The 25,824-nt window shown below is 41.7% G+C and overlaps 1 long non-coding RNA gene across 1 annotated transcript in view; it reads left to right on the forward strand.

The window, feature by feature from the left end:
* The window catches only part of LOC121039903 (uncharacterized), a 59,182-nt gene extending 34,656 nt beyond the window's left edge, over positions 1-24,526 (forward strand). The window contains exon 2 of the long non-coding RNA XR_005795044.1: positions 24,227-24,526. This is a non-coding gene — a long non-coding RNA (uncharacterized LOC121039903). The remainder of the gene's footprint in view (positions 1-24,226) is intronic.
* The last annotated feature ends 1,298 nt before the right edge of the window (positions 24,527-25,824 follow it).

Raw genomic sequence — 25,824 nt, forward strand, 5'->3', positions numbered from 1 at the left:
GACAGATTGCTTTTCAGTGTGACTGTGCCATTGAGTATTGTATAAATGTTCCTATCCCTCTGTATCCTCACTAACAGTTAGTGTAGTCAGATATTAATTTTTTTGTAATTGTCATTAATCTGATGGGCACGACATAGTCACATTTCAGATTGCACATTTTTCTGAGGCCTAGTGGATTAGATTTTTTTTTTTTCATGTTTTAACTGGATCTTTTTGTTCTGTGAATTGAGTGTCATATCCTTTGCCCGTTTTTCTATTGGGTCATTAGTCTCTTTCTGTAAGTAGGCCTTTATATATTCTGAAAAATAATTATCAGATGGTTAAATGGCTTGCAAATATCATCTCACAAGTTTTGGCTTGTCTTTTTCAATTTTGATAGAATCTTTTGACAACTAGACCTTTTGCATTGTAACATGGTGATGGGCTCCAATGCCATGTGGTGTGCTGTGGAAGCTGTGTGTGTGGGCAGAAGCGGGGGCTCAGGTGCATGTATTTCTGTCCCTTCCTTTGGCCATCATCCCATGGAATGTCTATGCAGATAAAATGGAGGCACAGGCTAGAGGAGAAGGCAGCCTGTGTTCTCTGCTTACTGATTTTCCAGGCACTTAATGTACTACTTTGAATCCCATGGTAATATTTGCAAAAAGCCTCAGTCGTAGAATAACTTAATTAAACATTACTTACAAGAGTTTAATATTCATTATTTGGCTTCAATTACTGTCTTCGCCCCCTCCCCTCCCTCTCTCCCACTGGAGTGCTCTCTCCCCTCTTATTCCGAGGGTCTAATTAGGCTAATGGCTGCTGCTTGCAGTGACCTTATGTCTGTTGAAAAACAAAACAAAACACAAAAAAATAAAGGCTCTCTTTGGTTCGAGTTCCCTGATGGTCTTTGCATGTGGCTGCTCCAGCTCCTGAATTCCATATTTCTTTTCTTTTTCAAATGCCTGATCCTACTTGTGCCGCATAGCGGAATTAATGATGTGTATTTGAAAAAAGGCTTGGCAGCCAAATTGCAACAAATACAAGAGGGCTGGGGCATTGGAGAGAGGGAGGAGTTGGAGAAAAACTCTGAATCTTCTTCCAGCACCGACTCGGCAGCAAAGACCGCTGCTTGCTTTGCTGGCTGCTGGCAGGGAAAAGCTTTCAAAGGAGGGGGCATACGCACAAAGCAAAGCAGGTTCTTTCTGAATTCTTTCTTTCCATGTCTTGGGGCTTAATAGCATCCTTGGCTCCCCTCTAAGCTGGTTCCTTCAAAGGCTTTGTGAGTCTTTCCCATGGCCCTGCTTCCGTCTGCATCTGCTGCCTCTGGTTCCAACCCCATGGAGGGGCCTCATGATACCAGCATTCAGGGCCCATATTGGGGGAGAGGAGGGCAGTTGTGGGGTTGTGCTTTGCTCTTCTGACTCAAAGGTCAAATCTGTGCACATGTACAGAGCCCATTTCACACATGGGGCTAGCATTGTTGGGGAAGCACATGTGGAAAGCCGTAGCCTCTGGGTAGTCAGACAAGCACTATAAAAACAACACTGTCAGTTTGGGAGGGCAGTGAAATAAGCCTTATCAAAGGGCTTGGGGAAACTTAGGCAGTGAGGGACTGTTTCTGATAGACTCAGTGCAGAAACAGGGAACTGAGCAGGACTGACACAGGATGTGATATCTGAGGTGTGCCTTACGGGCCAGAATTTGGGTTAATCAAAGGGAGGGATGGCATTCTTGGCAGTGAAAAAAGAGGTGCTGTATTTGGGGTGCAGTGCTTAATCCCATGTGTCTGAAACACCAGGGAATACTTTGAGGAAGCAGGAAGGTGATGTTCCAGGAAGATGTGAGTAGTTTGGATCCAGGTGGTGCAGGCCTTGAATCCCATGCTAGGGAGTTTGGTCTTTATATTGGGAATATACTAAAGGTTTACACATAGGAAATGATGGAGTCAAATGTGTGTTTTAGAGTCATAGCTCCTGAAGTGGTGAGAAGGGAGAATTTGTAAGGAAAAGGAAAGACACAAGGAACAGAAGAGAATGGAGCCAGACCAGTTGGAAGCATTAGCCCACATGAAGGGAAGATGGAGAGTATGGACTTGGAGTTACTTGGGAAGTAAATTTGGCAGGATGTGGTGACTAATTGGTTGTGGTGGTGGTCATAAGCTGGTCAGTCCTGATCATGAGCCACACTGTTAACTCCCATGGGGAGGAGGGACTGACTGAGGCCAGCCGTGGGTAGAGGCCAAGCAGGGCAAACCCACACAGAGGGCCTAGCCACAGTGGCCCAAGTGCCAGGCTTAGGGGGACTGAACAAACTCAACCATGGTCCAGCCTATCCTAAGGGCTCAGACCTGAGGAGGCAGGGCAGGGCACAAAGACAGGGCTTGCAGGTAGTTCCAGGGAGGATGTGAGGACATCAAGACCTCAGTTTAACTTAGGATTCAGGGTTCAGAAGTAGTGAAGAGCCCAGAATGTAGCCTTAGTTCAAATGATCCCCACTCTTTGCTGCTTAGGAAGGGGAACTCTAGAGCCCATCGTAGGCAACAGGGTCTCTCTCTTTCTCTCTCTTTTATTTCTTTGCAACTTCCTATTAGTGTTTGGGTCTTGAGCAGGGGTGAGCCTTTGGAAAGCTGGTTAATGTTGGGGTCATCTGGCAATGCTGTGAGTGGAATGGCCTCACAGCAGACCAGAAGAGGCCAAGGATGCAGTGAAGGGAATTAGCTTGCTCCCAGGACCTAGTAATTGAATGGCACAATTGAAAGTATAGTGTAGGTCTTTTAACTTCTATTCCTATGACCCTGTATAACTGGACCAGAGAGAATCTTCCTCATTTTTCTTAGGTCTTGGACACATAGGCCAGTGGTTATGGGACATCTGGGCCTGTCTGCACTAATAGTAGATCTGTGCCTGAGGCATATATTAAGGTCACTTTTTGTTTCTGTGGCTAGATTCCAGAAGGTTGGGCAAATTCAACATGGCATTGAGTGGTGGTTATAGTCAAGTGCTCTGGGTTCAGATCTTGTCTCTGCCATCTATTAGCTGTGTGTCCTTGAACAAATTGCTTAACCTTTCTGTACTTCAGTTTTGTCATCTGTAGTATGGGTAGGATGACCATACATTTCCAATAGTCTTGACTAATACCTATTGTCCTGGTGCAATTATTAATAATGCCCCCTTTCACTGTCAAAAGTGACTTTTTTGAATGATAAATCATATGGTTACTCAAAATATGGGATAACAACTGTATCTAACCTCATAAGAGTACAAAAATTAAATATGAAAGCTCTTAGATTAGTGTCTGATAATTCATAGGCATCTGCTTTTAATTATATATTGAGTATTGTATGAGTTTCATAAAGCTTCTGTAGCAAATTACTACAAACTAGATGGCTTAAACCACAGGAACTCTCTCACAGCTCTGGAAGCTATGAGACTGAAATCAGGGTATCAGCAGGGTGGCACTTCCTTCAAAGTCTCTGGGGAAGAATTCTCTGCCTCTTCTAGCTTCTGATGGTGGCCAGCAGTCCTTGGCAGTCCTTGGCAGTCCTTGGCTTGTAACACATGACTTCAATCTCTGCCTCTGTCTTCATATGGCCATTTTCTCTCTGTGGGTCTCTATGTCTAAATTTTCTTCTTCTTCTAAAGATACCAGTTACTGGGTTACGGCCCACCCTAATCCAGTATGACTTCATCTTAACCTGATTACATCTGCAAGGCCCTGTTTCCAAATAAGGTCACATCACAAGTTCCAACAGGACATGGATTTTACAGAGACATTGTTCAACCCAATATAGATATATGCATCTTATTTCTCAATTACACTGGAAGCTACTTGCCTTTTATACCTAGCACAACATTTGGTATACTAATAAGCACATAGTAGGTGGTTGATTAACTGTTGATTGATACAATGTTCCTAATAGTGGTCTTTGTTGGTTTATTGTGGAGGCAATGCCAGGGCAATGGAATTAGGGAAAACAGGGTGAAGAAAAAATATTTCTTCTTGCCATCTGTCCCTTGACTTAATGGAGAATCCTAGTTTCTAAGAGCTGCCAGTCTCATTGCTTGCTCACCCTTTGGCTAGACTTTAAAAATAAAATAAAAAGAACAAAAATCTTCAATCATTCTAAAAAATTCAACCACGCAAATCAACAACCACACACACAAAACCCAACAAAAAGACCCCTCGGCACATCAAGAAGATGCTGATACCAAAAGCTGAAATAGCTTTTCCATAATGCAATGAAATATATTAAATTCAATAGACATCAAAGGAACTTCGGGAGCAATTGCTGAATTTCCGAAGTAAACAGGGCTTTCAAAAGAAACAAAAACAGCGCTGGGATCTTGGGGGTAGGAACACATTTTGAGGGGGCAAAGCATGGAATCCCCAGGCTCTTGATCAAAGGGTGAATTCTTTAAAGAGTGGTAATAAACGAAGCCTTGAAAACTGCTTTTGATCCAAACTGCCCCAGGTATGGGTACTGACTGCAAATGACAAACGCATTTCCAAATAAGGGAGGCTGACGATTCTCTGTCCTCAGCCTTACATTTTGCAGGTTATTCAAAATGAGGAAATAATTCCAGACAAAAGGGATCCACAAAAGCAAAATACAGCCTCACACGGACTGCAAGGCAGCAGAGGGTCCTTGTGTCTGCAGTAGTTTCATGACAATTATGGTACTGTCAATCCTGAAAACATTAACTTTTTCAATTTACAAATTTAGGTGTGTGTGTGTGTGTGTGTGTGTGTGTGTGTGTGTGTGTATGTGTAGTCATACCTACTTATACAACTGGGTGGCTTCCAGAGAGGAGGATGGATGCTCCCATCAGGGGAAAACTGTGGCCTTTAAACTGATGTATGGAATTCCAGTCTTTCAAGGAGGGTGAGTAGTTTTTTTGTGGAGTTCTTTGAGATCATAGATGCAGAGTCCTGGAGTCTGGGAGTCATTGAAACTACCTCTCATGGTTCAAATGAATAAAACAGAGAACTAAATAGGTGAACTGACTTGCTGAACATCACACAGGTTCATTAAATGGAATTACTCCACCACCTAGTTAACTTCTTAATTCAACTGTTTTCTCCATTTATAGAGTTATTTGAAGAATATGAGAATTTTCTAGAGCAATTATGTACATCACAAACCCACGGCACAATGGTTCCCAAACCTAACTCATTTTCAGATTTATCTGGAGTCCTTTTAAAAACACAGATTGTTTTAACAGGAACCCATGGGGGAGGGGAAGGAAAAAACAAAACAAAACAAAAAAAGAGAGGTTAGAGTGGGAGAGAGCCAAAGCATAAGAGACTCTTAAAAAATGAGAACAAACTGAGGGCTGATGGGGGGTGGGAGGGAGGGAAGAGTGGGTGATGTGTATTGAAGAGGGCATCTTTTGGGATGAACACTGGGTGTTGTATGGAAACCAAATTGACAATAAATTTCATATGTTTTAAAAAAATAAAATGCAGAATAAAATGCAAAAAAATAGAAAATAAAAACACAGAATGTTACAGAGAAAGACAGATACCATATGTTTTCACACTTATGTGGAAACTGAGAAACTTAACAGAAGACCATGGGGGAGGGGGAAAAAAGTTAAAGAGCGAGGGAGGTAAATCATAAGAGACTCTTAAAAACTGGGAATAAACTGAGGGTTGATGGGGGGTGGGAGGGAGGGGAAAGTGGGTGATGAGCGTTGAGGAGGGCACCTGTTGGGATGAGCAGTGGGTGTTGTATGGGAACCAATTTGACAATAAATTTCATATTAAAAATAAATAAATAAAAACACAGATTGTTATTGCAAGTAAAGCTGCTATGAACACTCGCGAATGGGTATGTGTATGAACACATGTCTCTTGGGTGAGTACCTAAGAGCAAAGTGCCTCGGTCATGTGGTAGGTATATATGTAACGTTTTGAGAGCCTACCCACCTGTTTTACAAAGTGGCTGTGTAAGTTTATGTTCCCACCATCAGTGGATGAATGTTCCAGTTGCTCCACACCCTCACCAACACTTGGAATGATGGATCTTCTTAATTCCAGCCATTCTACTAAGTGTGTGGTGATATTTCTTTGTGGTTTCAATTCAGATTTCTCTAATGACTGATGGTGTTGAGCATCATGTAATTATTTGTCATCTGTCTGTCTTCTTTGATGAAGTGTCTATTCAAACATTTTCCCAATTTTTAGATTGGGTTGTTTATTTTCTTTTTCTTTGTTTTAAAACTTTTTTCCTTCTTCTTTTTCTTTTTGATCAAAATATAGATGACTCACAATGTTGTATTGTTAAATCAGTTTCAGGTGCACCACATAGTGATTTGACAAGTTTATATGTATTTTCTTATTATTATAGTTTGAGAGTTTGAATGTGAATGCACATAGGAGCTTTATTTGTAAGAGCCTCAAACTGGGAACAACCCAAATATTCACTAAGAGGTGGAAGGGTGAACAAATCATGGCATATCCTCAGGATGGAATCTACTTGGCAATATAAAGGATTTACTGATACACACAACATGAATGAATCAAAAAATAAACATGCTGAGCAACAGAAGTCAGACAAAATATAGTACATACTGTATGATCCATAAATGTAAAATTCCAGAAAATGCAAACTGACCTATAGTGACAGAAAGTAGGTCTGTGGTGGCCTAAAGATGGGAGAAAAAAGGTAGGGAAGGGTGAGAAGAAGGATTATGAGGGGGATAAGGAGACTGGATATTGGGTGCTGGGTATAGCCACTCTCTTGATGGTGCTATGGTTTCATGGGTATTTAAGCATGTCAAAACTTGTCAAAGTGTTCACCACAAACATATGTAGTTTATTGTAATTCATTTATGCCTCAACAGAACCACTAAAACAAGAAAAAGCAAAAAAAAGTCTGTAATGAAATGTAGATTCTGGGACCCTACTCCTGAACTACTGTATCATGTGGGACTCAGGAATCTGGGGTAGAAAGATGATACTGGTTGTGATGTGAAAGCAAAATATACTACTTGATCATCAAAAAAAAAATCTAGATTTTAATTCTCTATCCACCACTTACCAACTGTGTGTGCCTCAAAACCAAAATCAAAACCATATAACCTCTCTGCATCTTGGTTTTCTGCATCTGTACAAATGGGGTAATAGCCAGAAAAATGTTTTCCTAGTACTCTTGTGAGACTTAACACTAAATAACCAAAAGGAAGTGCCTGGCCCAAGTGGGTCTCCATAAATGTGGATTCATTTCATTTCGATTTTTCCCAAGAATGCCCCAAAAGAGGAGTGGTTGGCTATGGGAGTAGAGCCAAGGTGGGGCTGGAGAGTGTGTGTCTGTGTGTGTGAACACACGTGTGCCTAGTGGGGTTGACTCTGATCAGTCAAGGTTAGCATGAAGGTCCCTGAGGACTCTGGGAAGGGACTTGAGCATCCCCATCCCCATCCCCATCCACTGACTTCATGAATTCTCCACCCAAACACATTAGGGAACAACCCCAGCTCCCAAAAGGATTGTGATGATTAATGTTTTTCTCCTTCTGCATTAGGGCTATGGGCTGGGAGCTTCTCTCCTTTTCTGCAGTCCTTTATCATATTAACTGGTTAACTGGCCCTATTCGTGCAGCCAAAACCGAAGGGAGGCAGCCAAAGGGGCCCCTTTCTTTACTTGCCTGCCTTTTCCTCCCCCTTTGTTAGCTCTGTGCCTTTGCTTCATTGTCAGGCCAGCTACAAAGGCCCTCCAGGTGCACGTGCATGTGGGAGTGTGACACATGTGCACGCACGCACGCTCACATGCACTCTCTTCTGTCCGGGGCCAGGGTGATGAATTACGGCATTTGAATGTCTCCTTATCGCAGTGGTGCACATGTGCTCCGATGTGTGTGCCTGTGTGGTGTGGGAGGGATGTGGTGGGGAGCCCAGAGTCAGAAAATAGAGCTCCTAGCTGCCTTGTCCCTGCCCTCTTTGTTGAGATGAAATTTCAGATGCTGCTGGGTGTGTTGTCAGCAAGTCTTTTGCAAAATAGATGGAAGTAATTTTTTCTAAAGCTGATTTTTTTTCAGGATTTAGCTATGGAGAGAGTGTGTACAAACCCCATGAAATGCTCACTCTCTTGTGTAGATGTGACTCTTGGTCCAGGAAATAAAAGACAGCCAAGAAGGATGAAAACAAGCCTTTATTGGGTGCCTACTGTGTACTGAGTCCTTTCATGCATGTAAGTTTTCATTAATCTTGGAACTTCCCCTTCACATATGTGGTAGGTACTCAGTAAATGCTGCTGGACCTGGACTGAGTTAAAAGTTGGGGAGTTGCCTTTGTCCTTCAGTAAGTCACTGATGGCCTGATGTATGAAATGACCTTTCAGCAAGGAAGTATGGGCCACAGCAGGCAGGACACTGAAAAGCAACATCTTGAACTTATAGAGCATCATTGTGCTTCCCCAGTAAGTCAGACCCCTTTTTTAAACATTTATTTACTGGTTTCATTAAAGACACACTCTGCTTACTATTAGGCTACAGGCTACACTCACAGAATTAAAAGAAAAAGAAAACTACAGGCAAGTAATAAGTTCTTTTGTCCTGAAAACAGCTCTGTAAAATGGGATGCATCTTCTCCAAAAAAAAGTGGCAAGGACATGACAGAGTCTCTCCTCTTGCCACTGATTATTCCCTGGGTCTTCTCTCTTTGGGGGCAGTGGATGTGGGACATTAGCTCTTCTCATTTCCCTCCTCATTTATAATATTGCCATACTGTTTTCTCGCTTACTCCAGTGATGATTGTACATGTACTTCTTACTACTGAAGGGATTAATTTTATGGGGAGCTTGGGTGTGTTCTATGGACAAAGAGGGTGTTAGGTATGAACAATCACTGTCTGAGGTAATTGATATACATATTGTATTTTATTACATATATCTCTACCTCCATTTAATTCTATTTTTATGTTTTTTTTTTTTTTTTTTTTTTTTTTTTTTTTTTTTTTTTTTTTTTGAGAGAGAGAGCATAAGCGGGGGAGGAGCAGAGAGAGAGAGGGAGACACAGAATCTGAAGCAGACTCCAGGCTCAGAGCTGTCAGCACGGAGCCCGACGCAGGGCTCAAACCCACTAACCATGAGACCATGACCTGAGATGAAGTCGGACGCTCAACCGACTGAGCCACCCAGGCACCCCGACCCCCATTTAATTCTTACAATCCTCCTCTAATACAGGTAGATGGTACTAGCCTCATTTTACAGATGTGGAAAACAAGGCTCAGTTTAAGAACAATTTTAAAATGTGCTAAAGGTCAGGGAGTAGTGACTGATCAGAACTCTGATCAGAGATCTTCTGACTCCTAACACCCTCTCCTCAGTGACTGGGACAGCATGTGTTCTGAACCAGAGCTCCAGGCACAGACTGAGTATTACATTATTTGTCTCAGAGTGATCCTGGCAAATTGAAGTGCGTCTTCACAATGATACCACATCACTGGGCTGGAGCCCACCAAATGTGAGCCATGGAAACCTTGCACACAAAAGGTAGGGAAGAGCTCTAGGTTGACATGTAGAGAAGTCAAAGTAGGCACAGATTCTTGGGACTCCTGCTTCCTTAACCCCCACCATCATCCAAACAAATGCTACTTCTTCTCTTTGGTCACCAGATGGTCCCCCAATGTAGATGAAGCCTTAAAATACAATAGCTTTGAAGTTGTATTTTGGTTATTGATTTACATGCATGACTGGCTTCCAGCTACCTACTTGAAAATTGGTGGTGGTTACCCTTTCTGTCTTGGGCAGCCTTGCCCTGAATGCCTGGCCATTCTCTTTGCAACTGATAGCCAAGGCAAAAGAAGGTAAAGAGGATTAAAAATGGGATCTTCGCTTTCTTTTCAATTGACAAAGGCAGAGTGTTCTCAGTCCACTGAAGTGATTCTGTCTTGGGTTCTTCAAGGATGGAAATTTCATTAATATTTAATAATAGTGATAGCATCAATAGTATTAATAGAATCGTTTCCAAATACATGGAGTGTTGGAGTTTACAGAGTGCCCGCTGAACAGGTACAGGCATCTCAAATGCACCTTGTCCAAACTGGGCTATTTTCTTTATTTTCTTTGCTGTTCCTTTCTTGTGTTGTTCAGGCCTTGCCACCATCCTCAATCCTGATGATCCATACTGCTCTCCACATCCAGGCAATCTCACAATGTTTAAGTTAACGGGTTTAGTATCTGTAGCTTGCAACCAAGGACCCTGACTAGGATATGCTTCCTTTTTTTAATTAAAAATTTTTTTTTGGTTCTCTCATGTACCTTTATTTTCTTTTTTTATGAAATTTATTGTCAAACTGGCTTCCATACAACACCCAGTGCTCTTCCCAACAGGTGCCCTCCTCAATGCCCTTCACCCACACTCCCCTTCCTCCCACTCCCCATCAACCCTCAGTTTATTCCCAGTTCTTAAGAGTCTGTTATGATTTGGTTCTCTCCCTCTCTTTTTTTCCCTTCCCCTCCCCCATGGTCTTCTGTTAAGTTTCTCAGGATCCACATAAGAGTGAAAACATATGGTTTCTGTCTTTCTCTGCATGACTTATTTCACTTAGCATAACATTCTCCAGTTCCATCCACATTGCTACAAAAGACCATATTTCATTCTTTCTCATTGCCAAGTAGTATTCCATTGTGCATATAACCCACAATTTCTTCATCCATTCATCAGTTGATGGACATTTAGGCTCTTTCCATAATTTGGCTATTGTTGAAAGTGCTGCTATCAACATTGGGGTCCAAGTGCCCCTATGCATCAGCACTCCTATATCCCTTGGGTAAATTCCTAGCAGTGCTATTGCTGGGTCATAGGGTAGGTCTATTTTTAATTTTTTGAGGAACCTCCACACTGTTTCCCAGTGGCTGCACCAGTTTGCATTCCCACCAACAGTGCAAGAGGGTTCCCGTTTCTCCACATCCTCTCCAGCATCTATAGTCTCCTGATTTGTTCATTTTAGCCACTCTGACTGGCATGAGGTGATATCTCAGTGTGGTTTTGATTTGTATTTCCCTGATGAGGAGTGACATTGAGCATCTTTTCATGTGCCTGTTGGCCATCTGGATGTCTTCTTTACAGAAGTGTCTATTCATGTTTTCTGCCCATTTCTTCACTGGATTATTTGTTTTTTGGGTGTGGAGTTTGGTGAGTTCTTTATAGATTTTGGATACTAGCCCTTTGTCCGATATGTCATTTGTAAACATCTTTTCCCATTCCGTTGGTTGTCTTTTAGTTTTGTTGATTGTTTCCTTTGCAGTGCAGAAGCTTTTCATCTTCATGAGGTCCCAATAGTTCATTTTTGCTTTTAATCCCCTTGTCTTTGGAGATGTGTCAAGTAAGAAACTGCTGCGGCTGAGGTCAGAGAGGTTTTTTCCTGCTGTCTCCTCTAGGGTTTTGATGGTTTCCTGTCTCACATTCAGGTCCTTTATCCATTTTGAGTTTATTTTTGTGAATGGTGTAAGAAAGTGGTCTAGTTTCATTCTTCTGCATGTTGCTGTCCAGTTCTCCCAGCACCATTTGTTAAAGAGACTGTCTTTTTTTCCATTAGATATTCTTTCCTGCTTTGTCAAAGATTAGTTGGCCATACTTTTGTGGGTCCAATTCTGGAGTCTCTATTCTATTCCATTGGTCTATGTGTCTGTTTTTGTGCCAATACCATGCTGTCTTGATGATTACAGCTTTGTAGTAGAGGCTATAGTCTGGGATTGTGATGCCTCCCGCTTTGGTCTTCTTCTTAAATATTTCTTTGGCTATTCGGGGTCTTTTATGGTTCTGTACAAATTTTAAGATTGCTTGTTCTAGCTTTGAGAAGAATGCTGGTGCAATTTTGATTGGATTGCACTGAATGTGTGTTTATTTATTTTTGAGAGAGAGAGCGAGAGAAAGAGAAAGAGAAAGAGAAAGAGAAAGAGAAAGAGAGAGAGAGTGTGAACAGGGGAGGGGTAGAGAGAGAGGGAGACAGAATCTGAAGCTGAGGAATCTGAGCTGTCAGCACAGAGCCCAATGTGGGGCTTGAGCTTATGAACTGTGAGATCATGACCTGAGCTGAAGTTGGATGCTTAATCGACTGAGCTACCCAGTCACCCCTAATTTTTTTTTAATGTTTATTCACTTTTGAGAGAAAGAGAGAGACAGAGTATGAGTGGGGGAGGGGCAGAGTGAGAGGGAGACACAGAATTCGAAGCAGGCTCCAGGCTCTGAGCTGTCAGCACAGGGCCCAATGTGGGGCTCGAACTCATGAATCATAAGATCATGATCTAAGCCAAAGTTTGACACTTAACCAACTGAACCACCCAGGTACCCCATGACTAGGACATGCTTCTGCATAGTAAGTCCCTATCTGGTGCAAGACATTGCCCTGGGTGTTGTGTAGACAAAAATGAAGAGCATGCCAGCCTGTGACCCTCTGAACACATGTGTGCTTGTTGACTACTGTCTGGGACCTGTTCAGACATCATTGATGTGGACTTCCCTCCAACTCAGTCTCACCTCCTGTTGGCTAGTCAGAATCGAAGGAAGACAAGGAGACATAGCATTTAAAGCATTTGGCAAAGAAAGGAAGTTTAGAAGAAACCTTGCAGAGAATGTCTGAAAAGGACTGACTTGTCAAATGCAAATTATGACACCTATTTAAAGGGAAAAAAGACAAGATTTTCCAAAGTTATCAAGTTTATAGGTAGTCTGTTCCCCACGGACACACAACAGTTTTCTTCCATGATTATCCTATTGCACAAGACGATGACAAATCTTCAGTTATAGCTTTGAACAGTCAGGGATAAAGTTGTTCACATTCCAGAGTCAGTAACCTACCAGAAGACTCAAGACTTCCTTTATGTTGGAAACTAGAGTTAGACAGGGGACCCTGGATTTACTTTGTTTTGTGATGTGTGCATGTGCAGCTGACATGCTAGGTTTGGTGGTTGTGTCCCACAGAGTGGCTGTGGACACTGAGTTTGTGGCTGCTGACCGCTGCTTCTACAGGACACTCAGGGCTAGGTTCCTGCCAACCTCCCATCACAACATTTAAATCATTGGATCACTACATAATGCTATTTTAGGTGTGTTTCCATTTATATTTTTTTAATGTTTATTTATTTTTGATAGAGAAAGAGAGAGAGAACGAGCAGGGGGAGAGAGAGAGAGGAGACACAGAATATGAAGCAGGTTCCAGGCTCTGAGCTCAAACTCATGAATGTGAGATCATGACCTGAGCCGAAGTCAGACGCTCAACTGACTGAACCACCCAGGCACCCCCTTTTCGGTGTGTTTCTGTTGACAAACACTTTAAGAATTATATATTGTTGACTCATTAACATCAAACTCCCTGCCAACAGCACTAAAAATTGTGCCTGAATGGAGCTTCTCTAACACCCAGAACTTCTCCATGAGGCACATCCCAGCCTTCTTGCACTTGGAAACGCTAGACAGCATGCCAGCACTACTACTCAGGGACCGTGAGAGACACTACTACTCAGGGACCGTGAGAGACAGAAATCACCACCAGAAAGCACAGCAGAGCAAACACTGTGGTACCACAGAGACTTGGAAGAGGACACTTGCTTACAGTATAGTAGCTGAAACAAGAAGGCTATGTGGTGGCCTGTTGACCCTCTGCTGGAAGCAGGGTGTTAGCTGACCCCTGAATCCTAACCCTCCTGCCTCCTTGATCCCAACCCTCCTGCCTCCCTGATCCCGGTTTGGCTACATCCCGGTGACTGGCTGCCTTTGATGTTTTTTTCCGCTGGACTCACCATGGCTGTGGAACAGGAATACCCATCATTCCTGACCTTCCTCTCTGGCACTATGAAACGTGGTGTCAAGGCCTCTTTGTGGGTGTGCTTGTTAGGCAGGGAGGTGTCCAGGAGTCGTAGGCATGGGGTAAAAATGGAATGGTGGCCCTGCGTATAGTAGGGTGGGGGCTGAGGCTGAGGGCTACCTTGTGGTTCTGCTGCTCAACTGATGGGTAGCCACTGTGATGTGTTCCTTCCTCCTCCTCTTCCTCCTCCTCCCTCCTGCTGCTCTCTCCCTCTTCCTCTTGCTTCCCCCTTCTCTCCTCATTCTCACTTGACTTTATCCAAATAGGCAGCCCAGTGGATTTGTATCAATAAGAAGCAATCAGCAACAGCCATAATACTTGCAATCAATATATAATTGCATCAGGGTTATTCCATTACCTCAGGCCTGGCGTGCTGATTACCGCTGAGGCCTTGTGATTCCAGCAGTCATTTGCCTGACTTCAGGGTTTGGTGGAAGAGCGTGTGGGAGGGTTGCCAGGCTGAGCTCTGTGTTGTGCACCTCAGGCAGGCCATCAGGGTCCAGGGTCTGGTCAGACACCAGGAAGTCAGACACAGGGGCGAGATACTCCTGGGCTGACAGGAGGGTGGCTCCGGGGAGGCCTGGGGTCAGGCATCAGGGCAACAGGACTAGAACTGGGAGTGAGTTCCTGGGACATAGGGCCCCCATACCACATTAACTACCATTTAACTTGTACCGTTTCTGTATGGACAGTACTTTTCCATATGAGGCCTCACACTAGCCCTGGGGGCTGAATATGACTATTCCCACTTTATAAACGAAGAAGCTACAAACCCAGGGGAGGTACAGGGCTCAGTGCTACTGGGCTTGGAAGCTGAGAAGCTATGACTCAAATTCAAGATTGAATTTAAGGTTTGAATTCAAAGTTGAGATCAAGGGTTAGTATGCTTTCCTAACGCTCCCAGAAACAAAACAAGCACCACTCTCTACTTTCAGATGGCGCATCTACAGGCTTCTCATTGGCTTATTCAGCAATTCTGTGAGGAAGACAACACAGTTTATCATGCCCATTTAACAGATAAGAAGACTGAGCTTTGGATTAGGGTGACCAACTGTCCCAGTTTTCCCAAGACTGAGGGATGTTCCTGGGATTTTCAGTACCAGCCAGACAAGTCTCAGAGCAAGCTGGTCATCTGAGTTTAGGTAGAGGTTTGTTGATTTGTCATAGTGGCCGAGGGACTGGGTTCCTTTTTCCCACCGTCCTGAACTGCTCCAGGTAACTGATAGTGCACCCACTTTCCTGTGTGTCTGTGAAGGCTAATATAAAAAGGACGAAAACAGCTATGATTTAATGAATACTTGCCGTGTACTAAGGCTTGGTAGATATTTGGTAATAATAGCAATCTCTTACATGGTACTTACCTCATGCCAGGCACTATTGTAAGAACTTTATGAAAATTAACTAGGTTAGTTGATCCTCAGTCAATCTCTTTACAGAGGAGAGAACAGAGCACAGAGAGGTTAAGTACTTTGTCCAAGGTCATACAGCGAGTAAGGGCTGAAACCAGAATTCGTATGTAAGCTGCCTGGCTGCTGAGTCCACCCCTGTGTTTACTGTCTCTCTAATCTTGGTTAAACACTCAGACAACAGCAGGTGTTATCAGCATGATCTTAGAAAACATAACACGAGGCAGAGGGTAACTTCTGGTTAAGTGAATGAGTGAACGAATGAATGAATAAATGGGAGAGTCCTGTAACATTCTCAGGATCACAAAATGAATGATGTCTGATCTCCCCATATGCAATGGATTATCAGTCAGCAATCAAGAAGAAATAAATAACAAAGATAACTAAAAAGAAACCAATATGTTGAGGGAAAGAATCCTGACAAAAGGAGTCCATTTATATGGAGTCCAGGAGTATGGTCAAACAAATTTACAGTGACAAAATTCAGAACTGTGGTTGCCTATGGGGATTGACTGGAAGAGGACACGAGGGAAATTTCTGGGGTGGAGTTGTTCTATATCTTGACTGGGGTGCTGGCCATGTGGCTGTATACATATGGCAACACTCGTTGAATTGTATACTTAAAGACCTATGTATTTCATATGTAAATTTTACCTCCAAAAAAGAGAAAGCACAAAAGAGCAGATGAAATAGAAGAGAAGGGATTCACCACTAGGGGTGTCTGACCCCCATGCCCTGCTGTGTCTGATGTTTGGGATTAACTGCCTCCATATTCAGTCAGTCACAGCTGGTGTTCCAGGTGAGCCCCTAGCATTAGGGCATGCTCATAGGTGGAGGAGCCACCAAGGCAGAAGCCACCTGAGCTGCCTTACCTGAGCACCTGCCCTGGGCTGTGCTGAAGTGACACCTTCAAGGGAAGATTAATGGATTAGACCCAGTGCCTGCCTGGAGCAGCTTCCAGCTTGGGGCGGGGGGCATCAGTACAAGAATGACTGACCACAGGTAATAGTCCCCGTTGGCCAGGACTCCAGTCCTATTTTGTAGAAATAGAAATCCTGAGCATGTTACAAAGATAAGAGTTCTAGCTGTAGGAAATAAGGATGGAATTGAAGTACTGCCTGTAGAATGTAATGCAGAAACATGGTTGGCAGAAAGAATTCAGAGGCCTAGGAACTACAGCACGGGTACAAGGTGAGGGCTGGGTTTGCAGAAAATCTGGCTTTGACTGAGTTTTGTGGCAGTGAGTCAGCAAGGTCAAGGCTGGCTCTACTACTTGCTAGCATATGACCTTGGGCTGTAATTTATGTCCTCTGTTTCTCAGTTTCCTCATCTGAACCAATGACAGTGGGAATAATGATAGTACTTACCTCTGAGGATTAAATTATTCAATATATGTAAGGCAGATATCACAGTCCTTGTTATCACAAATCTTGTTAATTTACAGCTTAAAGTGGCACTCAAGGAAGACACAGTTGGCTGCTGGTCCCGGCAGGGCTCCACCTGTGGACTGTGGTTAAATAGCTCCAAGAGATGGGTGAGGGGAATACAGGACAGGAACTAGGTGGGTCTTAATGAGAAAAATAAGCAAATGTTATTATTCAGTTTCATAGGAAAACATATCAAGGTCTAGGGAGGTAACCCTTGTCTGAGATTGCACAGCTAGTTAGTGGAAGACCTGGGGCTACGTGTCAGTTCTGCTGCTCCCTTGTCGATGCTGCTCATACCGGCTCCAAAACCTGCTGCCATCCCCAGCCCTCTGGACTCATTACCTGGCCCTACACAGGGCGACCTTGATCAGGAACCAGGGCTGCCTGTCTGATCTTCAGTTTGCATCATGTAGGGTATCCTGCCTGGGACTTTGCTGGTGGTTAGGCAACATCCTCATTACATTCTGGCTTGTATTTATGTCAGAGATTCCTGTCATCATGTCACCATGTCACCTTGATCACATATTTAGCTGTCAGATGTGGAAGCTTGGGGGCTGTAGTCTGCCATTTTTACAGAACACACTATTCTTCACTGTGAGTCTCTGAACCTGACCCCAATCTTTCTTCTGGTCTTCATGTCTCTACACCTGGGAGTGTCTATATCTGCAGCAGGTCTCACCCCTCCCATTTCCCCAGAGTTAGAGAGAGAGAGACAGGACCCAGGAGGAAGATCTTTAGCTGTAACAAGGTTGGAGACAACAAGGAGCCTCTCCCAGGAAGCTGGATAGGGAAGAGCTATGAGGAGCAGGGGTGGCCATAGATCCTGGATGGCAGTGGAGCCTGACAGGTGACAGCAGACATGGCTGGGAAAGGGGCTGGGACAGCAGGCAGGTGGTGGCTGGTTGGGCTTCCTGCATGCTCCAGTTAGGTAGGGCTCACATGTCTCCCGTGAGTAGCTGTCCTAACATTTACAACAAGAGAAATTTAAGAGTACCTAATTCCTCCCAAGAAAGAAAAAAAAATAGGGACAATCAATTCTGATCATTATACTCAGGCAGAACTGGTTTAGATGTTGGTTTATTTCCTGAATTCATTCATTCATTCATTCATTCATTCATTCAACAGTGCCTAACTACTAATTAATAAAGCACTAGTTTTGCACCTGGGAATCAGAAAAAAAATATTTGGGGGGCATCTGGGTGGCTCAGTTGGTTAAGCATCCAACTTATGCTCAGGTCATGATCTCACGGTTCATGAGTTCAAGCCCTGTCTTGGGCTCTGTGCTGACAGCTCAGAGTCTGGATCCTGCTTCAGATTCTGTCTCCCTCTCTCTGCTCCTCCCCCATTCATGCCCTGTTTCTCTCTCTCTCAAAAATAAATAAACATTAAAAAAAAGAGAAAAGAAAACAATAATTTTGGCTTCATTTGGAGAGTCAAAATGAAGGCTAGAAAACCTTAACTGGGGGGTGGCTAACCCAGATTTTGATAACATCAATTTCTCCCTGTGAGATCAAGAAATATGTCAATACACAATCAATACGATGCATGTGTGGTACTACAGGAGCAGCACATTTAAGACCCAGCTAAGGTTGGCTTTGGTTTGCAGCTGTGTGTTGTTCTCCAGAGGAGCCATTCCTTTATTCTCTGCTGACTTTGCAGGAGGTGGTTGTCAGGGGAAATACCCTTGGTTTTCTGGTGAGACTCAGCGAAGCCCCAACCTCACTGGTCTTGGGGCCTGCATAGGGTTAGGTGCTTTGTGCATGTTTTGAACACAAGCACTGTATCTGCAAATGTCCAAGTGTGGATTGGTTGACATGTAGCCTTTACTTAGTGGAGAGTTTGTGTTTCTGTTCAGGATACCAGTTCATGATAATGTATGACTTTTGTCAGAAAGTTCTTGATCTCTGTCTAGGCTTGGCCTGTGTGCTTCTGTGGTTAGTATTGCTAGGACATGAAGGATGAGCCTTACCATCTGGTGTTTGTGTTGAAACTCTGCAACCCTACTCAGCTAAACAGTGTGCAAGGCCAAGGGCAAACCACATGTCCTGCCCAGTGGCAACCATTGTTCTGGGTGGATTATGTCCTGTTTGGAAATGAATAAACAGAAATGCTACAAAAGGATCCAAGAAAAAAGACAACAGAAAAAGAAATAATAAGGGGAACCTGGGTGGCTAAGTCAGTTAGGCGTCAGACTCTTGATTTTGTCTTAGGTCTTGATCTCATGGTCATGGGATCAAGCCCCATACTGGCTCTGGGCTGAGTGTGGAGCCTGCTTAAGATTCTCTCTCTCCCTCCCTCTGCCCCTCTCCCCTGCTCATGTGCTCTATCTCTTTCTCTAAAATAAAAAAAATTTAAAATAAAATAAAAAAAAACAATAAGAAGAAAAGCAAATTGAGGTGAAAGCAGCCTGCAGAGAAGATGGCTAAAATAAAATGCAGTTGAAGGATACTTAGCTCCAATAGAATAAATAAAATGCAGGTGGAGGTAGTGAAGGCAGGAGTTAAGACTGGTAAAATGCAAATCACTGGTGAGAAGAACAAAATCTGCTTCTATTCAGAGGAAAAAGAATAAGGAGATGTGGGTGATGAGGAGATCATAGGTGTATAGAAGAGAGGAGATCCAATCTAGGAATTACAGGTATTGCTGAAGAATAAACCAGAATAATTTCTTCAGAAACAAAATCAAAGTCATAACTGAGGAAAATGTGTCTTGCAAAATGTCCTAAATGTGCAGGCAAAATAAATTTAAAGGGAACTGCATCTACATACATACTGGCTACATTTTCAAATTGAAAAGATAAAGTATTATGAACACGCTGGAAGGAGAAAAAACCCAACCATGTTGAATATATAGTTGCAAAAATTAAGACTAAAATATCCCTCAAGGTCTCTGCAAATGCCCCAGAGCAATAGGGCAGCCATGAGGCACAGACAGGGCTCTGTGTTTATCAAGTCATTTCTCTTTTCTCCTGGAAACAGAGGAAGACAGAATTTCCCAGTTTTCTCCAATATAGGTGAGCCAGGGACCAGTTTTTGCTGATGAGTTGTGGATAGAAGTGACATATGCTACTTCTGCTCTGGATCCTAAAATGTGCCATGAGAGCTGCTAGTCTCCTCTTTCTTCCTTTCTCTGCTCCTTAGCCAGATTCACAGAGTCTGGCAGAGGACCCCAGGGGACAGTAGAAAGGGCCTGAGCTCCTGATTCACCTCATGGAAGGCTCCCTCTGGCCCCTACAATGGGCTCTGTAAATGTCAACCTCAGAAGTGCAGTGTCTTATTATAGTATTTAACTTGCTCTAATATAAAGGGCTAGAGAGTTTTTGAGGGAACACAGTCATGACTCAAGTATTTTTTTATTTAGTCAAACTGTCATTTAGGTGTGAACATAGAGAAACGTAATCAGAAATAAAAGAGCTCATAAGGTGTAAAAGGTCCATTTCCTTCCTGAAAAAAGTATTTAAGAATATATTTCAGTCAATATAGAGATGTATCAAAATAAAGACGTAAGCATGGGGAGGTTATCAAATAAAAAGCCTGGTTGAAACACTGAATCAGTTAACCATGGGGTAAAGTCTAAATAATTCTTGTTAACATGGCTATAAAGAGGAATGGAAAATAATAAGTTATTCTCAAAAGTGGGGAAAAAAAAACCCTCAACAGAATTGGGCTCTAATACCCCATTTTATTCCAGAATAAACAAAGAAATTGGGTGAAAGAGGAGTAGAAAGTAGTAAAAAGCATCCTAGTTTCCTCATCTTCAAGGGAAAAGTGGATAGAAACTATTTTATTTTTGATATTGACTATTGGAAAAATAAAGCTCAAAATTATTTTCTAAAACTCCCAAGAGCTAAAAATATATTTTTGACCATCCCCCAAACTATTTGAGAAAAAAAAGTCAAAGAGAATAATTCATAGTCTTTTTAGTAAATAGAAAATTTTTAAATGCTTTTTAAAAAAATATTTATTTTATTTTTGAGAGAGAGAGTGTGAGTAGGATGGGAGGCAGAGAGAGAGGGGAACACAGAATCAAAGCAGGCTTTAGTCTCTGAGCTGTCAGCAGCCAGACGTGGGGATTGAACTCACAAACCGTGAGATCATGACCTGAGCTGAAGTCAGATGTTTGACTGAGCCACCCAGGTGCCCCAGTAAATAGAAATTTTAAAAATGGAGAATTACAAGGCAAAAAACAAGCATAATAAGAAAAAGCCAGGAAGTTCCATAGACAGAAATAATAAAATGTAATGACAGTAATAAATCCAGATATACAATTATGGCAATAAATAAAAGGGTCAACCCTCCCATTAAAATACATAGACTCTCAGATTAGGCCACATAATTAATGTCAACTATATGCTGTTTACAAGACACAAATCTAATACAAAATGATTGACAGGGAAAGATTAGAAATAAAAGGCTTGGTAAAAGATACCTGGAAAATATATAAAAATGCCAGAATGACAATATCAATATAATAACAACTGAATTGGAAAATAAAATCCAGCATAAAAATGTAGCAGTCATCAAGCAAATAGTAGATGATGCCAAATAATTTAATATCAGACTATTTATAGCAAAATCATTAGAAAATATGAGAAAATAACAAAAAATATTTGTGGAAGACCATGTATTTTGCTCAGAACAATGCAGATAAGGCAAGTGAAAAATAAATGTGGGTGCAGAGTACATGGAAAATGAGATATATAAATTTTATTTAATAAAAATATATAACAAACTTTAATCCACGAATAGATAATAAACCTTTCTTTTAGCCATTCTTAGAACAGCGACAAAAATTTAAAGAAAAGCTCATTAAATACTGAAAATCCATGTTTATGTAGAACATCATACATGAAGAATAGAGAAAAAAAATAAAGGTTTTAAAAAGGCACATGTGAGATCTTGGAAACTAAAAACTGCTCTGCTTAATAATTTTGGGTCAAAGAAGAAATACTGGCAATCTATAAAGCAACAAAAAATAGACACTTAATGTAAAAGTTTATGGGGTAAAGTCAAAGCTGTACAAAGGGGTAAATTCATAGGCTAAATGGTTTTATTAACATATTTAAATAAAAATGAAATATTTAATTAAATATTTAAATAAACAACACACAGAGATTTAACATAGAACAGAGAAATCTTTCTTGAATTAGAATAGTAGTGTGTAAATCCAGAAAGCCTAACAGGAAAAAAGGAAATGTGCAAAGTTAGATATTAGAAAGTGGATGGACCTACAGATACTGATGTTATAAAGCTTTTCATGAGATTAATATATTGTATTCTATACTATTTTTAAATGTTGATTACAAGACATAATTTTATAGCAAGATATTAATCACCAAAATTGACTCAAAAATAGAGAACTTAAAGAAATTGTAAAAAAAGAAAGTTACTGTAGAATTAATTTCCCCCAAATGCTCTTCACTTAATGTTGTTGATCAGCTTAGTTGATCAAATCTCCAGAAATATGTAATTTTTAGGAGGAAATTAACCATTTGTAATTATATAAAAAGACAGAAAACTTTCAAAATTATTTTATGAAACCAACATAACCTTAATAATGAAACACAACTAAAACATAATACTAAACACAAGTTTATTTTATGGAATGGAAATTACTTTCTTTAAATAAAATGTCATCAAATCACAACTACTGCAATATTAAGAAATGAATACTATAACTTGTCTAGTTAATCATTATCTGAGGAATGGAAGGATAATTTAATGTTATGAAATCTAGTAATACAATCCAGGGATCAGTGAGATAGAAAAAACTTCAGTTGATTCCCTAAACACATATGATAAAATAACCATTTAAAAAATATCTTGGGAAAAATTTAATAAATATTAATGTAAGATCACTTATAAAATGTTGAGCAAAAAATGCTCAACATCACTCATCATCAGGGAAATGCAAATCTCCCACAATGAGATACCACCTCACACCTGTCAGAATGGCTAACATGAACAACTCAGACAACAACAGATGTTGGCGAGGATGCAGAGAAAGATCTCTTTTGCACTGCTGGTGGGAATGCAAACTGGTGCAGCCACTCTGCAAACAGTATGGAGGTTCCTCAAAAAATTAGAAATAGAGCTACCCTATGACCCAGCAATTGAACTTCTAGGTATTTATCTAAGGAATACAGGTATGCTGTTTCGAAGGGGCACATGCACCCCTATGTTTATAGCAGCACTGTCAACAATAGCCGAAGTATGGAAAGAGCCCGAATGTCCATCGATGGATGAATGGATAAAGAAGATGTGATATACCACATCTTCTTTATACACACACACACACACACACACACACACACACACACACACACAACGGAGTATTACTCGGCAATCAAAAAGAATGAAATCTTGCCATTTGCAACTATGTGGATGGAACTGGAGGGTATTATGCTAAGTGAAATTAGCCAGAGAAAGACAAATATCATATGACTTCACTCATATGAGGACTTTAAGATACAAAACAGATGAACATAAGGGAAGAGAAACAAATATAATATAAAAACATGGGGGGGGGCACAAAAACATAAGAGACTCTTAAATATGGAGAACAATCAGAGGGTTGCTGGAGGGGTTGTGGGAGGAGGGAATGGGCTAAATGGGTAAGGGGCATTAAGGAATCTACTCCTGAAATCATTGTTGCACTGTATGCTAACTTAGATGTAAATTAAAAATATAAATTAAAAATTAAAATTAAAATTAAATTAAATTAAAATTAAAAAGTATAAATTAAAAATATAAATTAAGTTAAACAAATCAAACTAATAGTTCAGTATTAGATGTGATGGTGAAATACAAAAGAAATTCCCATTAAAGTTTCAACAGTGGAAAGATACAGGAGACTAGCATCATATAACAGTGTTCTGTACATTCTAGCTACATACAATAATGAAATACCGTGAGGCAGTGATTCTTGATGGGGGTGATCTTATTCCCCTGGGGACATTTGGAAATGTCTGGAAGCAGTTTTGGTTGTAAAGACCAGTGGGGTGAGGGTGCTACTGGCATTTAGTGTGTAGAGGCCAGGAATGCTACTCTACATCCTGCATCCCTATACAGGATGGACTCCCACAGCCAAGAATGCCCACTGTTTCATTCTCCTGAATAGCCATAAGCATCTCAAACCCACCTGGTCCCAAACTGAGTTCTTTCTGTATGTCAGGTGTCACATGAAATACTTTATTTAATTCTCACAAAATACCTATAATTCAGGTGCTATCATTACACTCTTTTCACATATGAGGAAACCAATTTGACAATAAATTTCATATTAAAAATAAATAAAAACTAAGAGCTCTGAATGGAGAGTTATGCTGCCTCTAGGTTGATATACACTGTTCTAGAACAAACATCACTATTTAGGTACATGCACTAGCATCCCTTTGGAGCTATAGGTTCTGACTGAAACTGGTTTAAGCAAAGAGAAATGAATTGGCACATCCAACTGAAAAGTATGAGAAAGAGCTTGTCAGCTTCAGGTAAGGCTTGATCTTGCAGCTCAACATGGCTTGACCTTGACTTACTTTCTCTCTCCATTTCTTGACTTCTTCTTTGGTATTGGCTCTGACTCTCTCCTCTCTTTTGTATCCCACAGGAAAGAGGAAGTCTCTCTCAGAGCATCTGGTAACAGTCTACATGTTCCCTTTGATTGGACCACCTTACGTCACATGGTGACTGATTGGCCTGGCCTTAGCCTTGGATTCTACTTTTGGAACCAGGGGTGAACTCAACTTCCCTGGTGTCCTATCTCCCCAAATAAGAGGATGGAAGCTTGTGGGAAATTGGAACATTTACATCGATCAGCAAATGGATGGTGGCGATTCAGTCAACCCACACACACTATACTATGGGACTTCTGAGAATGAAACAACTTTATTAAATGTCTACTTATGTACATTTGTTATCTAATATTATAGACAATGTGTCCACTATGTTCATATTAAGGAGAGTCACCAAAAGATGGATTCATAAGGGAAGGCTTCCTGGTGGAGGCAGACTCAAGGAGGTCCTTTGAGGACAGGTGTGAGCTGGGTGGGTGGACAGGGGAGGACCATATTCAGGTGTGTAAGAATAGGGCCAAGACCAGGCTGTGTAAAGGGGAAGTGAACATACAGAAATGAAAAAGGGCAGCGAGGAGGACTCCCTGTGGAGGAAAGGGCCTGGCAGGAGAAGTCTCATTGTTTAAATCTTGGCTTTGAAACTCTGTATCTCCAAAAGAAGAAGAAATAGCCATGGGGATCCTTCTTGTGAAGGGTGTTCATATGCTCCTTGTTAACATTTTATATTACCAGGCTGTTTTACTTTTCTACTCTCATTTTCTGTAGGTTTACATCTGTAAAATGGACATAATAGCACAGAGGATTGATATGAAAATTAGATAAGATTATATCTCTTAAAAGATCCTGCAATATAAATTAGTAAATGGCAGGTAGGGAAGAAGGGGCCTGGGAATGCATTCAGAGTGTAACAGGGAACTAAGGGGGCAGACACAGGCTGTTAAAGTTAGAGGTATAATTGGGTCCCATCTTTGCCCCTGGATTTACCCACCACTCTGACTTCCTGAGGCCTCCACATCTCCCTGTTTCCCCCTGGCATGGCCAAATCGTGTGACCATGGGAATGTAGAGGCAAGGAGAAGACTGGGTGTGGATGTAAGGCAGCCCAGCTGGGCTTCAGGGAAGGCAGGGCAAGGAGAAGCAGTTTCTGAGAAGCGGCAGGAGTGCCCTAGGAGGAGACAAAATGACTTCTAGGGTTGAGTCTGCCAGAGACCATAAAAACCTCAATGTATGAAATTAGCTTGATTCTCTAAAATAGTTACATCAAGGCGGCTGTCAGGAAATCAATAGCACGCTGTAATTATGTCCATAAACATGCTGAAGAAGCAGGAGAGGTCAGAGGCAAAGGAAGGGGGGTGGCTGCAGCAAGGCCTTCCAAGACATGACTCATGAAGCTTGTGGGCACTGGAGCCACCCCAGAGGGGGCCAGCTCCTTGCTGCTGCCATGATTAATCCAGGGAGAAGGAAATTCAATTTGGTAAACATTTATTGAGCATTTAGTTCAGGCCAGGCTGGAGGCAGCAGTGGTGGGCTAGGCTTTGGGTTGGTGGGCTGAGCCTCCCCATCCAGTTCTTACTTTGGAAACCTGCAGAGGGAGAAGTTACTGGAATCGATGTTTGGCTAGTGAATTTGGGCCT

Source organism: Herpailurus yagouaroundi, unplaced genomic scaffold (assembly GCF_014898765.1).
Source record: "Herpailurus yagouaroundi ecotype Mexico unplaced genomic scaffold, PumYag 181, whole genome shotgun sequence".
Classification (NCBI taxonomy): domain Eukaryota; kingdom Metazoa; phylum Chordata; class Mammalia; order Carnivora; family Felidae; genus Herpailurus; species Herpailurus yagouaroundi.